Raw genomic sequence first — 15,768 nt, forward strand, 5'->3', positions numbered from 1 at the left:
ATGATTCTAAATGTTCAGTCAGAAACCAGCCCGGATTTGCTATCCATATCAGTTCTACCAGCGAAAGGTGTATTATGTGTCAGAAAGAATGGTTCAGTACATCTAGGTCACAGTGACTGTACTACTGTGGTCGAATTTAGTGATCAAGGCAAGTCTACTTTCAAAACTTCCCGACATTCCTATTTTATATGTGGTCAGACAGCTTATGTCCGTTTACCTCCAGACTGGGATGGTACCTGTTTCATTGCATTCCTATTACCACCAGTATTTCTAGCCCCATCTGACTATCACAGGAATTCCCGCCTTAATATTGTCAGACACAGAAGAGACCTCCCAATAGTTGATCAGACTGAAACTACATGGGAACAATATACAGATTTCAATAAAGGATTCTTTCCTTATCTAGGCACTGTCTCCAATAGTAAACTGATACGTAAATTAACCAGAATACTCGAAGCAGTAGTGAATGAGACTACTTCAGCTTTAGGCAACTTAACAGAGGAGCAGTCTGCTATGAGACTTGTTGTTCTTCAGAACCGCCTTGTCCTTGTCGTCATCCTGGCCGATAGGGGCGGGGCTTGTAGAGTCATCGGATCCAGTTGCTGCGTATTTATTCCAAATAATGCGCCATCAGTCTATAAGGCCATTACCCGACTTCACGAGATTGCTCATCTGATACACCAGAATCCAGGCTCCTGGACTTGGTCCGGTTGGCTCTGGAGTGTAGTAACAGCCTGGGGATGGAAACTCCTGTCATTTCTAGGAATCATATTGGCCATAATCTTCAGTTGTTGTCTATGTTTACAATGTGGGCCAGCGATTTGCGGCTTGTGCGCCACAGCCTGTGTTCCCCATTCAAGTGCACGTCCCCATTCCAGAAGAAAGAAAGAAGAGCAAATGGTGTTATATGAACAGATTGATGGTCTCATGAAAATAGACATATCATGAAGGGTCCGTAGGGGACAAGGAGGGAATGAGGTAATTGGAATTTATATGGTCAATTGTGTCCCCTAACGTAGACCCCAACGGCTCCATGTACACACTTCAAGTACATGTAATTTCCCTCCACGACCGAATCTGAAGACGCAAATACATTTGCGTCCAACGTTAACATGTCCTCTATCAGATCCACCATGAATGGATCGATAATTCCGTTCCTAAGTGTGCCGTGCCACCGTCTTTGTGTGGTGCACTTTCACGTTTTCCTGGCTCTGCCGAGCTAGGCCCTGATTTTCTGTCTTCAAGCCACTTCTGCCTCTGAAAGCTGCAGCATGGAGATGCATCCCTGACCTCTGCCTTACTTCCTGCCAAGCGAGCGGTGCCCGGCTCAGCCTGGTCTGCCTGCCAAAAACAGTATTTTACCTTCAAGTTATCAGCGTAGCCAGCTCAGCTCCTCGAAAACACATTCCTGTCTAGTGATTTAGGTAAACATATCCCCGGCTGCAGAGCAAAGAGCAAGTCTCCCTGTCTCCGTGCAAGTAATTTACAGTTCCCGTTACCAGAGTGGGCCCATGGCTCCGCACGTAGACACGCAGACACCTATGCACGCACTAACATTCAGTATAGAGTAGCCTCTGCCCAAGAGACCTTTTCCTCTAGATTAAACATCCTCCAAATACTAGATATCAGATATATTATAGGGACAGGTCGATCTGACATGCCAGACTTCTGTCTCTTCTACTAGTGTTAAAAGTCAGACCTTTAGCTTCCTCCTGTTACACGTCAATCACACGTCATATTAGCTGCGCGCGCATCCAGGCCATAGGTTTCAGCTGACTTCGCAAGAATTCTCTAAGCATCCACCCACTTATGACACTTTTCTGTGACGTTTCTAGTTCACGCCTCTGTGCCTCTGTGCACACCCACGTACACGCCTTTTTGTTACGCACATGTGTTCTTATCATATACATTTCACTTGTCACGCCTACTGTATTCAATACTATTGTGTCATTTTACTATATATGTCATGTACTGTGAATAAATCGTTGACATCTTTTCCTGCCATCATTGCATACCCGAACCCTTGTATTGATGGACTAGATCTCCATTGACTCGAGTCATTTAGTCATTCTTGATGATTAAAGCCCTTATGACTCAGACACCACGGACTCTGCCTCTCATTTGATTGAGCTATTCTTTTCTTCTTTCTGAAATTATATGGAAAAATAGTATACGGTAAAATATTTACCACATGAGCACCACACTTCACCACTTGCACCTGTGGACCCTGCAAATATTCTAACAGTTGTCTTACATAGTCCCCATTTCTGATGGAATATCCTGATGACGTTAAGAACCCACTCTGTGATCATAGCTGTCTGAAATCATGAACCACACCAAATCCGTACTGGCTATCAGTGTAGGTGGTGACTCGGATTTGATCAGCAACCAGGCATGTTCGTGTCAAGGCAATGATTTCAGCCACTTGTGTGGACTCCCTGTAAACAAGCAGCTTCCACAAGTTCAGAAATGGTACATACAGCAAACACTGCTCTCAGATGACCCACATTGTCCCTTAAGCATGAACCATCTACAAAGAAAATTTCATAAGATTCAGGCAGAGGTTCATCAACAATGTCAGGTCTCGGTTTGATGCAAAGTTCAGTCACATCGAGACAGTCATGCTCCTCACAATCTTTATCATCAACATTTGGAAGTGGCATCAAAGTAGCAGGATTCAATACTGTTAGAAATGGAGGTCTCTAGTTGACAGAGGTAGGTACTTTTGTCCAAATAGTGACCCTTGCTTCTAGTTAGGGTAAGGGGAATACACACTTTAGATAACCCCTGCTCACGCCCTTGGTAGCTTGGTACGAGCAGGTAGGCTTATCCCAAAGGAAATAAGTAAAGTATTTCTACCAACACTCACAGTAACACAGTGAAAACACCACAAAAGGACACCACACCAGTTTAGAAAAATAAAATATCTTTATCTAAACTAAACATGATCAAAACAAAAACAAATCCAACATACACAGTTAAAAATATGACTTTCAAAAGGTTTCAAGAACTTGTACCATAGAAAACTATGGATGCGTGACTTTTCACCAAAGTACCTGTAGATGCGTCAAAGTTCACAAGCCAAACAGAGTCGGAAAACAAAGATGCAACACTCCTGAGACCTTGGGGAGGCAATGCGACAGTCCTGCTGCACGCAGAGGAAGGGTTGCATCAATTCTTCGTGACCGTTCCGGTCCCCAGGTGATGCGTCGGACAAACTTGCCGCCTAGGTACAATCCGTGGAAATCCAGGATTTGCCGGCGCTGCATCGGTCCTTTGCTGCCGCGATCCCTCGATGCGTCGATTCTTGCAGCGGCGACAGGCACTGCAGCGATGCATGGAAATTCTGTTCGCGCTGTGGAGATGCATCGGAAAAACAACCGCAAAAAGAGCAATACATAGATTCCGGTAGTCCTTTGAGTTTCATCTTTCTTTCAGCTCTCAAACAGCAGCAGCAACCTCTAGAGGCCCAAAACTGGCACAGGCAACTCTTGGCAGGCTACAACTCACACCAGCAGAGTTCAGGGGACTTGGGGGTGACGTCTTTGTGCCCCTGAGTCTTTAGAACAGGAGGCCAGCACACTGCAAGCCCTTGGAGATCTCCTACAAGCAGGGGACACAGCATACAGCAAAGTCCTTCTCCTTTCTTTGGCTGAAACAGCAACTGCAGTCCAACCCTAGACACACAGTAAGGGCCGTACTTCTCCTCAGTCTCTCCAGCTCTTCTCCTTGGCATAGGTTCCTCTTGAATTCCAGGAATGATCAACAGTATGGGGTTTTGGGTCTGATACTTATAACCCAAAATGTCTTTGTTTTCTTTGTGCAGGGGGCTCTGAGCCCAGTTCAAACCAGTTCTACCTTCACTGGTGCAGCATGACCACAGGAGTTTGAGACAGCATTGTGCAAGGGAGACAGGCTCCATTCAGCTGCAAGATAAATCTTCTCCAATCACTCTATATGCAGCCACGGTCTATTCAGCTCAGGACTGAGTCATCCAGGAAGGGCCAGGCACACCTCAACCCCCCCAGAGGCTGTCCACACGGAATGCTCATCCTCTGTCGCGGTCACACTGAAACCAGACAGTCAATCTACAAACACGCTGAGGCACACGGTAAACAAGAAAATAGCCACTTTCTGAAAGTGCTATTTTTAAACACACAATTTAAAAACCATCTTTAATAAAAGATATGTTATTAAGTCCTGAATACAGGGATAGCAAACTCCATTTTCCTATCGTATCCCTATGGAAAGATATGATTGTAAAATGTTACAAAGCATTCCCCGTTCAGACCCATGGGGCAAGATGGCCTTTCAGTAGAGAAAAACGAAATCAGCAGTATTTCACTATTGGGACATGTTACACACACCTGTACATGTCCTACCTTTCACATACACTGCACTCTGCCCAGAGTGGTATCTTGGGCCTACCATAGGGGTGTCCTATGTGTAAGAAGGGAAGGGTAGTGCCTGGCAAGTGGGTGCACTTCCCAAGTCGACATGGCAGTTAACAAACTGCCCACAGACACCACATGGCAGGCCTGAGACATCTTTTCAGGGCTACTCATGTGGGTGGCACAGTCAGTGCTGCAGGCCCACTAGTAGTCTTTGATTTACCAGCACTGGCACACTCAGAGCACTTTACTAGGGACCTAATGGTAAATTAAATATGCCAATCACACAGGGAGAACTTGCACTTTGACATTAATCAGCAGTGGCAAAGTGCCTAAAGCATCTAAGCCAACAAAAACGAAATCCATCACAGCATCAAAAACACAGGAGGTAAAGGCAAACAGTCAGGGAAAACTACACCAAGGATGCCAGGTCTAACAAATACAGAACATCTTTTTAGAGTCACATTCTCTGAGGCAAGTATGACCTGCTCATAGCGTGTGAGTCTGTTATTTGTCAAATGCTGTGTCTTGGTTCTTGTCATCAGAAGTTCATCTGAGTGTGGAACTTAAACAGTAAGAGGATGAACCATCACAATACTTTCACAACTTTCAATGCTGACATATGTTGCAGCAACGGATTTGAGACATCCGGGCCACGCTGAAGCTACTGGATCTAAGATAGCTGAGAAGTAAGCAACTGGTCTACGGACACCTCCATGAGTCTGTATGAGTACTGAGAGTGAGCAACCTTCTAGCTCACAGCAAAATAGTTAGAAGGATTTGTTGTAAGCAGGCATTCCTAGCGCTGGAGCGTAACACAGGCTTTTTTCTCAGCTCCATGAATGCAATCAAACAGTTGTTATCCCATGGTACCAGATCAATTGATCCAGCGAGACACGAACCTGCTGACAAGTATCACTAAAATACACACATTCGGGTCCATAAACCACTCTCACTTACTGTATCGGTTGATGAAAACGCCGCCAGAGATCAATTTGGGGCTTTTCTATATGTCCGTTTACCTATGAATTGAACCTATTTGATTACTAAGCCTTCCTTACTCATGGATCTATTTTTTGTTGAAATAGAGTTGGTAATTAACGATATTAAAACTTTTAGCTATTTATTTCATTGAATAACCACAGACTCAGTTTGAAGTTTAAAATTTTATCTGAGATAATTAGTGAATCAAGTACAAATTTACAGTGTTAACTCCATCATTCGGAAAAGATACGGTTCAGTGACCTAAATTAGACTATACATTTTAATGGCGAGTACCTAAAGAAGAGAGGACAGAGAGAAAAGGCACATTGACACAATACACATTTATATTTACCTAGAATGGTATGAGATCAGACCCCTCTGGCCAAGAGTTTGGACCCCATGAAATATCAGGTAACAGGTTCAGGACAGTATTAAGACAGGACGAATCACCTCTTCTGGATTAACAACAGCGTCAAACCCCTCCCTGATACCAGTTTCCCTCCCGACTATCTTTCGCATCACATGCCTAGTTCCCTCGCCTCCTCGGTCCTCTTCCTCAATCTCGTTCCTAAGTTTTTTTTAGAAAATTCTAAGCCTGCTTCAAGTGGATTGATCAGCAATCGGACAGCATCTCGCGATCTTTCAGCGTTCTGGCAGCGATCAGGCTACTACATTTAGCTAACTATCCCAATTATACCTTTTGGTGATCTGTTCCAACCCCAGATCTTTCAACTTGTGTAAATTGTGTGTTCCATTTGGACAAGCAAAGGAATGATCGTCACACCATAAGTTTATTACTGTTCTTAAGAGCATTATTCCCACACGTTTCCCATATTAATATCAACATTGTATATCATTTATAAATTTGTTCATTGAGTCTTCAGGATGTTCCGTCATATTTCTGCCTATGAGAAAAGTTTGTCCTTGATCAGGTTCCAAGACTTGTGATCATGACTCCAGGGTTTCTTTCTATTGTGACTGCGCACTTTAGCCACATGGGTTTAACATTGTCTCTCATTTTTTGGCCCGATTACAAACTGAGAGAGAAGTCAAAAAGACAAAATGTTAGATTCAAATAAAATTGTTTCACTGTATACCACTTATGTCTACTCTAATCCTGTTTAATCAAAATAATTATTTATGTATTAGCATTTAGTATAAACACAGTTTAGTCTTAAGCAGAGCAGATGCATATTCAAACAATAACTTTGTGAAAACAGTTAGATCTGTGCTATTATCTGTTACTGTGTGTTGATTTTCTAACTCATCTGATGCATCTAGTTCTACTCTATTTCCCTTTATGTTAGCTAGTTTTCCATCTGTCTTTGTATTATTTTTCCTTTCTATACTCATTAAATATGGTATTGCTATGGATAAACCTAACCATATTAGGATTACTAATAGGATGCTTCATGTACATATCCTACAACATTTCTTTAAACAATTTCATTTTGGTCTGTCAGCAACTCTACCTTCAGCCATTTTAAGAAGATTTCTCTCTTCTTTCTTTATTTTTATTTCGGAATATTTTTAGTTTTCTTGGTTCGTTTTCAAGGAGGTCTCACCAGCCGCGGCCGGCATTGGGAGTAAATGCAGGGTGGTGATGTGGGGAGGGGGAGGGGCAGGGTGGGAGGTAGTAATGTATGGATTACGGGGTTTTACAGGTAAGTAAACATTTGAATAAATAAAATGAATTTAGTTGCGTGCACTGCATCGCATTTTGGGATGCAGTGTACTCAATAAAATATTTTTAATTCTTGTTGTTCCGCTAGTTTTACTTGTGCCCACATTACTTTTTCCTCTAACTTTTTTCGTCTATTGTCTATTTCATCTCCACAATATTTTGCGTATTTCAAAACCTCATCTATAGGCTTTTTCTGCCAGCACAGCATGTGCGTCTGAATCATCTGACAAATTTCTGGTCTTAGTCCAGATACAAATCGATATACAAAATGTCCCATACTTTTATCACCCTTATTTTCAAATCCACTATACTATTTAAACACTTGCAATAGATGCTCGTGGTATGCATGGACAGTCTCCTTTATTTCCTGTGTCGTTCTATCTATTTTTAACCAATCAGTTTCTTTTGGAGGTATTTTCCTTTTCAAAAATATAATCACTTGATTATATTTCTTCATTACCTCTTCTGATGTTGCACCTGTTTTCTCATCTCTTGAATATTGATCACTAGGTCAATCTACTGTAGTTTTACATTCTGACCATAAATCAGTAGGTACCACTATGTCAAACAAACCATCCAGATCCTTCAGCAAAACCTTGGAAACTTTCAGAAACCTTTCAACTTGTCTATAGCATTCTACAGGCTTTTCTCTTAACTTTGGGAAATCATTTGTAAATTAGAAAATATCTTGCTTTGTTCAAGGAACATGTACATATCCCCCTCCGGGTACTTTTCTCATAGGGCACAATCTTTCTGACTTTTTAGTTTCTCTTACTACACATTCTGATGTGGCTCTATTTGCTTGAACTTCCTCCTTCTTTTTAGTCCACCTTGCCTTCGACCTGTCTAGTTCCCCCGATTTTTGCAACATAGTCATCAGTTCTTTAATTTGCAATTTTCTTCCTGACATGTTCATATTTTCTAAATCTTTGTCAGTGAACTCTGCTCTGTAGGGTTTTTGCGATACTTTGGATTTCCCGATGTCAATTCCCATTTCGGAAGCAAGTTCTGTTAATTTCTCATGAAACATTTTTACATTTCTTGTTATGCTTCGGCATATAAATAGTAACTCGTCCTCACAATATGTATTCACTCTGTTTATTCCTACATTTCCAGCTCTCATTTCTTCTAATTCTATTTTTAATCTATAAATATCCAGAATCTTAGGTTGTGGTACTGTTTTATCTACTCCCTGTGCACATCTTTCTAATTCTTCTGGTGACACTAGGGTAGGGCTTCTAGTTCCTTTGGAAGTCTCCATTTGGTATTTCTTGTGAACAATTTGGGGTAACTCTCTTTGGAGTCTCATTTACTTGTTCTCTGATTGGTAAGTCCATTAACCCCTTGCATGTTTGAGGCACAGTGGAGCTGTGCTCATGATGAGCTGAGCACGTCATAACTGCCGCGGCCATCCCAGGCGCGGCTAATTCCCCGCCTGTGCGGTCGTTCTATGGAAGTGGGCGGAGTCATGATGAGTCCAGCTCCACTGTGGAGCATGACAAGCTGGACTCGTCATGAGTACCGTCGAGCCGCGCATGCTGTGGTGTCCATTTGTGGTGTTTTCGCTGTGTTACTATGTGTGCTATGTACAAATACTTTAGACAGGGCCATTGAGATAGGCCTGACTGCTCGTGCCAAGTTATCAAGGTGGTGAGCAGGGGTTATCTTGGGCGTGTTACTTCCTCACCCCGACTAGAAGGAAGGGGCCCTACTTGGACAGCGTGCATACCACTGTCAACTAGAAACCGAAATTTCTAACAACTGATTTACATTGTGCTCTGAGTGACAACTATCATTAGTGCAGCTGGTGCAGTGGCAGCTTGGCACATGAGTCTAAGGGACCCACTTCACCTACTCATGGATATATTTTGTTACTCAGTCTGGGAAAAGTAGGGTCCATGGCACCCCTACTTCACCCCTGGTTGTGTTAGACAAGACTGTGTCTTATACTTGAATGTGCTCATATGAGCTTGGCCAAGCCGTCAAATGGTCAGTCCAGAATACCTATGGTAGACTCTTTTCAACAGTGTTTAGGAGTAGCTCTGCCCATGTGCAGTGAGAGCTCTGATATGGTGTTTTAGATTTACTTGTATTGTATATTCAACCACTTCCAGGTCTGTGGATTACTTCATGGCTATTTGTAGGAGAAGGTTCTTACTGAAAATACTCCGGATTCATTTTTGCTAGCAGTGACCTATAATAAATATTTATTTTTTTCTGTTACAATTCCACTGACATTAGAAAATGTGGGTTTCCCTTCTGACCATTACTCCTTATCTTGGTAGCACAATGTTTCTGATGTTAGTATTTTTAGAACCTGTACACATATGTTTATACTCAGTACTTTGGATGATACTGTAGACCCTTCTTTTGCTCGGATTCCTGGCTATCCGTTTTCAGGGTTGTTTTTGCTTTGTGTATATTCCATTAATTGATTATACATATTCATGTGTTGAATGTTACTGGACACAATTTGTCAATGCCTAGGACTACTTTTGATACAGTTTGCAACAAATCTTCATCAATAAAAAGCCCACATGACAACTCCACAAACGTTTCTGAATAGTAAGTACTGATATATAGTCTCATGGTATAAATATTGATGTGCTCCCATCGCGCAATGCAGGGCACGAGTCGAGGGTACCCGCAGGTGGACAGTGTTCACCCACTATTTTCACAGGGTTAACGCCATCCACCCTACCAAGAGTTTGGGCCTATTGAATAATGTGCTGAACTCGTCCTGGTGTCATTTCCAAACACCGGGACACTTTCAGCAGCGCCTTCACGTTGTCGGCTGTCCATCAGCAACAAGCAACAACGTGCAGGCGGGGATGGGGCTTTCCTATTTTAAACCCCTGCTGGGCCCATAACATAGGCTAAGTTTGAGGGGTCATCAGGCCTCCTTTTGCTCGAGTCTCTTGGCTGGGAGCAGTCAGGTGCCTCACACCTGATGCAAATGTAGCGGAGGGGAAACAAATGCTCACACCTTGTCAGCACTTTACACATACTTAATAGAGGCAGCTTTTCACTTTGTTCAGTCCCTGTTTAGGAGATATGCATGCACTGTAAGAATATCAGATGTGTTGGTCTCCCAGTATTTAAACAAAACAAATTGCATTTATATAGAGCTTACTTCCCCTGAGAAGGCGTTGAAATAATTTTAGTACCACTATTTTTTCTTGCATAGCCCTACTCATCCCAATGCAGGGTGTCAGAGCGCTTTACATCAACAAGTGCTTATTACATGTACAATAATTCCATAACTCACTGTGCTATTATCCTCACAATGTGCTCAAACATACACATGATAGACCTGCTAAACATATATGTGAGGGTTTTAGATCTGATATCACTTCTTGTGAAGCCACTACCTGTAAAGTCGTGGTTTATGATGCCCCTTTCTATAATGTCAAGTCCTGTGAAGCCATGTGTGATGTCATGCGCTGTGATGTCGTGCGCCTTGATGTTGCGTGCCGTGATGTCACTTGCATACTGCCTAACTAGGTTAGTCCCCCCACTTCTTTTTTTAGGACTTGCGCAATGTAACATTAGACATTAGGCATAAAGCAGCGCACATCTCGGTGGAGTGGGGGGAGCCTTGCCAAACCAAAGGAGAGCCTACCTGCAGGAGAAGGACATCGTGCCCGCTACACTTGCCCTAAGGAGACGCCACTAGACACCGATAAGAATCGGCGCGCAACAGTGACACGCTAGCAGCGCCAGGAGGCGCATAAAGCAGCGCACATCTCGGTGGAGCGGGGGGAGCCTTGCCAAACCAAAGGAGAGCCTACCTGCAGGAGCAGGACATCGTGCCCGCTACACTTGCCCTAAGGAGACGCCACCAGCCACCAGATGCCGATAAGAATCGTGCCGCCACCCCGGGACTCCATCTCCCGGCATCCTCAGTGGCGGCGCACAACAGTAACACGCTAGCAGTGCCAGGAGGCGCATAAAGCAGCGCACATCTCGGTGGAGCGGGGGGAGCCTTGCCAAACCAAAGGAGAGCCTACCTGCAGGAGCAGGACATCGTGCACGCTACACTGACTCTGGCAGTAGCGGTCGCTCCCCACGCTCCCTTGGCCAGCTGGTATCGTAGTGCTTTGCTGCTTTGCTGCCAATTACCTCGAATTGATCTGCTCCCAGTGCCTGAGTATCAGCGTAGCGCCTTTTGCATATTGTGCGTGCATTGTAATCTGTGCCTGATTAATATTTGTGCTTGCTCGTGCTGCGTGATACTGTAGCGCTTTTCCGCTAGTCCGCATTCACTGTTGATTAGAGCTTTGCCTGATTGTGACGGTGCATCTGCCCGCATTTTGCTGATATCCCTGCTTGCACAAACTCGCCCTGTTTCACTTTTGGTTTGCTGCCATTTTGTGATTGTGCCTCCCAGCCCGTATCTCCACCCCGCTCCCGCTTCCCAGCTGGCCCTCCCTCCCACTGATAGTACAGGAAGGACCCGCCTGCCCCAACGCTGTGACCGTCCTGACTCTGGCAGTAGCGGTCGCTCCCCACGCTCCCTTGGCCAGCTGGTATCGTAGCGCTTTGCTGCTTTGCTGCTTTGCTGCCAATTACCTCGAATTGATCTGCTCCCAGTGCCTGAGTATCAGTGTAGCGCCTATTGCATATTGTGCGCGCATTGTAATCTGTACCTGATTAATATTTGTGCTTGCTCGTGCTGCGTGATACTGTAGCGCTTTTCCGCTAGTCCGCATTCACTGTTGATTAGAGCTTTGCCTGATTGTGACAGTGCATCTGCCCGCATTTTGCTGATATCCCTGCTTGCAGAAACTCGCCCTGTTTCACTTTTGGTTTGCTGCCATTTTGTCATTGTGTCTCCCAGCCCGTATCTCCACCCCGCTCCCGCCTCCCAGCTGACCCTCCCTCCCACTGATAGTACAGGAAGGACCCGCCTGCCCCAACGCTGTGACCGTCCTGACTCTGGCAGTAGCGGTCGCTCCCCACGCTCCCTTGGCTAGCTGGTATCGTAGCACTTTGCTGCTTTGCTGCCAATTACCTCGAATTGATCTGCTCCCAGTGCCTGAGTATCAGCGTAGCGCCTATTGCATATTGTGCGCGCATTGTAATCTGTGCCTGATTAATATTTGTGCTTGCTCGTGCTGCGTGATACTGTAGTGCTTTTCCGCTAGTCCGCATTCACTGTTGATTAGAGCTTTGCCTGATTGTGACGGTGCATCTGCCCACATTTTGCTGATATCCCTGCTTGCACAAACTCGCCCTGTTTCACTTTTGGTTTGCTGCCATTTTGTGATTGTGCCTCCCAGCCCGTATCTCCACCCCGCTCCCGCCTCCCAGCTGACCCTCCCTCACTCCGCCCCCTCCACTATCCACATATGACAGATGCTTTTGCGTGCAGCGTTCACGCGCAGCGGTCGCGCCCCATGCGCGCCGAAGGTGCGCCAAAGGTAAGCCCGTCTACGCCCGTCCGCGCCTGGACCGTGCCCAGCGCCAGACCCCCTGTTCCCCGCAAAACCCTTCCCACCCGCATAACATACGACGCAGCAACCCTCTCAGCCCTCAACCCCGGCCCACACCACTATGCTACCAAGCTGCCCCAGGGCACACCCATGGACCTTTCACCTGCCACTCCTGCAAGTTCGACTGCATCAGGACCCACACCAAATCCACAAACTCCGAACTGAGCTCCGACACTAACCACCTAAAGTTCATCTTGCTCAACACCCGCTCGGTCCACAGACACTCCATAGAACTCTGGAACCTACTTGACACTACATCGCCGGACGTCGCCTTCTTTACAGAAACAGGGATGAACGCCTCATCAGCGCCCGACATCGCCATAGCCATCCTGGACGCCTACAAGATCATCCGAAAAGATCGCACCAACCAAACTGGAGGAGGCATCGCCATCGTCCATAAGAACACCATCCGCATCACGACCAGTTCCGACGATAACCTCGCTACCGCCGAACACCTTCACTTCCAGATCCCTAACGACCCCAAAACCACGCTCAGAGGCACCGTCATCTACAGACCTCCAGGACCCCGCACACAATTCAGCGAAGACATCACTGACTTCATCAGCCCACACGGCCTCCCCTCCGAGGACTACATTCTACTGGGAGACCTCAACTTCCACCTGGAAAAGAAAAACGACAGCAACACCACCACCCTTCTGGACAACCTGGCCAATCTCGGACTCAATCAACTTGTTCACACCCCCACTCACTTGGCAGGACACACGCTCGACCCTATCTTCACATCCAGCAAGCACATCTCCTTCGATCACACCACATCTCTCCATTGGACGGACCACTGCTGCGTTCACTTCAACTACAAAAAGACCACGACCCACAACCCCCCACAACCTATTCCTCGAAGAAATTGGAACAAAATCACCACCGACCAGCTCTTCACATCGCTTCACCAAAACCCTCCTGCCAAATCATCGGACCCAAACCAAGCAGCCACCAACCTCACACAAAGGATCACCCAGAGCGCCGACGAACTAGCACCCTTGAAAAACCATCTAATCAAGCAAGGCAGCAAAAAAGCCCCCTGGCTCAACGATGACCTTAAGAAATCCAAGAAGCTCTGTCGTACTCTCGAGAAAGCCTGAAGAAAAAACCCTACCACTGACAACCTGGCCACCTTCAAGAACGCCACCCGCAAACACCACCAACTGATCCGATCCACCAAGAAATCAGCATTCAAGGATCGACTCGACAACGATGCCCAAAACAGCAAGGAACTATTCAACATCGTCAAAGAATTTACCAACCCCACCGCCGGCACCAACGACATCACTCCCTCCCAAGACCTCTGCGACTCTCTATCCTCATTCTTCCACAACAAAATCGCCGAAATACACAACAGCTTTGAAAACCAGTCCGAAGACCAGTCCACTCCACCCACCTCAGAACCAAAACAGCACTCTAACAACCTCTGCGCCTGGAACCCAATCACCACCGAAGACACCATCCGCCTGATGAACTCCATCCACTCAGGATCGCCAACCAACCCATGTCCCCACCACATCTTCAACAAAGCAGACTCCATCATCGCACCCCATCTCCGTGATGTCATCAACTGTTCCTTCAACTCCGCTACCTTCCCGGAAATCTGGAAACATGCCGAACTCAGCGCCCTTCTGAAGAAACCCACAGCAGACCCCACTGAACTTAAGAACTACCGCCCCATCTCGCTCCTCCCATTCCCTGGCAAAGTCATTGAGAAAGCCGTCAATAATCAGCTCGCCGCCTTCCTTGAATCCAACAAATCCCTCGACCCCTCACAGTCCGGCTTCCGAGCTAAACACAGCACCGAAACCGCCCTCATCGCAGCAACAGACGACATTCGAACCCTACTGGACAACGGAGAAACAGCTGCCCTCATCCTACTTGACCTCTCCGCAGCCTTTGACACAGTCTGTCATAGCACCCTCATAGAACGCCTCAGCAACGTCGGAATACAAGGAAAAGCATTGGACTGGATCATCTCGTTCCTCGCCGGAAGAACCCAAAGAGTCCGCTTCCCCCCTTTTAGATCAGAGGCCACCGAAGTCATATGCAGCGTACCACAAGGATCATCACTCAGCCCCACCCTCTTCAACGTATACATGAGCCCCCTCGCATCCATCGTACGCCAACACAACCTCAACATCATCTCCTACGCGGGCGACACCCAGCTGATCCTCTCCCTCACCAAAGACCCAAACACCGCCAAAACCAACTTACACGAAGGAATGAAAGAAGTTGCCGAGTGGATGAAGAACAGCTGTTTAAAACTAAACTCGGACAAAACGGAAGTCCTCATCTTAGGGTCATCCCCCTCTGCTTGGGACGACTCATGGTGGCCACCGGCCCTGGGAACCGCACCCATACCTACGGATCACGCACGTAACCTAGGCTTCATCCTGGACTCCTCCCTCTCGATGACCAGACAAGCCAACGCCGTCTCATCATCTTGCTTCAACATCCTACGCATGCTCAAAAAAATCTTCCGTTGGATCACCACCGAAACAAGAAAGACGGTCACTCACGCACTAGTCACCAGCCGACTGGATTGCGGAAACACCCTTTACGCCGGAACCACAGCCAAACTACAGAAAAAACTCCAACGCATCCAAAACGCCTCAGCCAGACTCATAGTGGACATCCCTCGGCATGCTCACATCTCCAGCCACCTGAAAGACCTCCATTGGCTCCCCGTCAACAAGAGAATAATGTTCCGTCTCCTCACCCACGCACACAAGTCCCTCTACGACCTAGGACCAGAATGCCTCAACACGCGAATGTCCTTCTACACCCCCTCCTGCCAACTACGATCGTCCAATCAAGCCCTCGCCGCAATTCCGCGCATCCATAGATCCACTATGGGAGGAAGATCCTTCTACTTAGCGGCCAAAACCTGGAATTCTCTCCCCACCCACCTCCGCCTTACACAGAACCACCTCTCCTTTAGATAGCAACTAAAAACATGGATATTAGATAAGTAAAGCACCCCCATTCCTCAATCGCCTTGAGACCCTCTGGGTGAGTAGTGCGCTATACAAATTTCTGAACTTGAACTTGAACTTGAACTAAGGAGATGCCACCAGATGCCGATAAGAATCGCGCCGCCGCCCCGGGACTCCATCTCCCGGCATCCTCAGCGGCTGCGCGCAACAGTGACACGCTAGCAGCGTCAGGAGGCGCATAAAGCAGCGCACATCCCCGCGTCACGGGACGCGCA

The sequence above is a fragment of the Lissotriton vulgaris genome, chromosome 2_1 (genome assembly GCF_964263255.1).
Source record: "Lissotriton vulgaris chromosome 2_1, aLisVul1.2, whole genome shotgun sequence".
In the NCBI taxonomy this organism is placed as follows: Eukaryota; Metazoa; Chordata; class Amphibia; order Caudata; family Salamandridae; genus Lissotriton; species Lissotriton vulgaris.